The sequence below is a fragment of the Physella acuta genome, unplaced genomic scaffold, assembly GCF_028476545.2.
Source record: "Physella acuta isolate Inbredline_101_S28 unplaced genomic scaffold, ASM2847654v3 ptg001562l, whole genome shotgun sequence".
Classification (NCBI taxonomy): Eukaryota; Metazoa; Mollusca; class Gastropoda; family Physidae; genus Physella; species Physella acuta.
The window spans coordinates 33,736-36,288 of NW_026733076.1; positions in this window are offsets into that span (position 1 = coordinate 33,736).

Below are 2,553 nucleotides of genomic sequence, written 5' to 3' on the forward strand. Positions count from 1 at the left end.
GTAAAATCGCCCGCGACTAGTAATGTGAAAAACAGGTGACTCCTTGCATTTTAATATTATTTCACATTTTGAGGAGGATTTATGTTTTGAAAAATACAAAAATGTTTCCTTGTTTCATTTATGTACCTGTTTTTAAACAATTGAATTAAAACTTTTCAGTAATAAATGAACACCAGCGATGTTTCCAACAGATGCAACCATGCTCATTAACTATAGCAGCCATCTCTGTTTAAAGTTAATTTCTGGCCTATATTGATATATTTAGCCATTGATTTAGGTTTATTATTCATTTATCTATAATATTTGACACAAACATATCACAATATACTTCTATTACAGCCTTGACAATGAGGTAACGTTTTCGTACATTAATAGCCGCGGGCGATTTTACGTACCCAAAACGATAGATTATCGATTTTTGTAATACGTGAATAAGCAAATACCTCAATTAGATTATATAACATCTACTGCACAAGCACTGTAGCATTCAATTGAGTTTTTATTTTTATTTTAGAAAATCATATGTATATTTATCACCTGTACTTATCTTTTGGAAATGGATTCACGTTTAACGGTGCTGGGTAAAATGCGAGAAGAAAACGTGAGACATAACTGCGGAATTAGGAGTCATTTTCCGGTTGGTTTTTTTTTTTTTCATTGGTCGATAACGAGTGTTCTATGCATTGTAACAGTGGTTTTTTTTTTTTTTTAATTCAGGAAATATGCAAATTCTTATAGCCGTTGCTCATATGACCGTCCGCTTTTCATTTTTTTTCTCCATAGTACTTTCGGACTTTCCTTTTGAAGTACTTATTAAATTTGTAAAAAGACAAGAGTGTATCGCTTCATAAATACTAGAAAACGTAGTAGGCCTATTCAATACATATAAATATAGCGACCCAGGTTTTTCTTTTTAGTTTTTTAAATAGTGGTACATTATTATATAATTTTAATTCATTTATTTTCTCCATTTTAGTGCATAATTATACAAAAGCTTGTTATTAAAAAGCTGTTTTATGAATTTTTTTTCATTACTTAAAGATTTTAATACCACAGCATTGTATGACTAAAAATAATTGCAATGTGTGTATAACAGAGGCGTAGCGAGAAGGGGGTGGGACATATGTCCCCGGGCGCCGACCTTGGGGGGGGGGGGGGGCGCCAAATAGAAAGTTTGAGTGGGGGTGCAAATGAAAAGTTCGAGGGTGGGGTGCAAATCGAAAGTTTGTCCCCGGGCGCCGGGAAGGGTCACTACGCCTCTGGTGTATAATACTTAATAATAGCTTGAAAAATATTATTTTATATCAAAAACTAATTCATAAGATATCAAGGGTTAAGCATCCAAAGTCTAATTTGATGTCACATTGCATTGTCATCTGTCCTTCAACTACACGCGAAGTTTCAAAGAAATTTGGAAAGTTAGAAGTGGTTAAAATTTCGCTTGCCAGTTTCAATCCATGACAAGGAACAACAAAGCAGACAGAAAGCAAGTTAAATAAAAGCTTGTAGTGACTAGGCTTCTGTTCTTCCCGAACTCTGAATGAAAAATCAATGTATGATTTTTCATTTAACTTAGAGATCCACTAGGATCATTTTGGTAGGGGGAAGCCGTACTGTGATTTTCTTGCTATTGAGTCAATGTAGTTTCAGGATATACAAATTATGGAGCATCAAATAGAGATCAAGTGTGGCACTCATAAAGAAACGGTGCTGAAATTTACTTCGGTAAAGATTAGAATAGGTTCTGTAGTTACTAAACTTTCAGTTTAAGTTAATAGATTGTGACTTCCCTTATTAGTGTAAGTTAATAGATAATCTATCCCTTTAGCTTATTTTACATACACACACACACAAACCACCATTTTAAAGCCTCTTCATCAATGGAGCAACTTGTTTCATATTCTTTTTTGCTTGATTAGGTCTAAATAAGCGTTTCACTTGATCAACTGCTGTTGTAATTGACGATTTTACAGTTATATCTATACAATAGATAATTCTCTTCATGGACAAGAGGACACAAGCCGACTATCTAACCCTCCTCCCACCCCCTTGCGCATCAGACCATTTTGCTGTGGTTCTCCCTGAATGTTTACAATCGTAGAGTCGGGTCGAATTAGTGTCGCCTATTGGGGGCAGATAATTTAACTTTTAAATGATATAACTAAGGGGAGGTAAGAATTTCTGCTTGATCTTTTCATTGTCTGTAAACTATGGTCACGGACGGCTGCTTTCACAGGGGGAGGGTAGTGTCGAATTTACAAATTATGAATTACTGAAAAGTAGAAAATAAAACAACTAAATAGCGGCGTCGCAGGTCGGCTTGTGTCATATACAAATTGGTTTATTTGTAGTCCATAAAGTGTAAGCAAAGCAAAATTAATGTGTTTTATAAGAACTCTAGCAAAAAACATTTCCCCTTGCAATATAGACCTAATTGAACACTTAATACTCAACACAAATGTATTTTCAAACAGACAAAAAAACTAACATACTTTTACTGTGCCTCGTAAACAACTCACAAAACTTACTACAGTATTTAAACTATAATTTAAA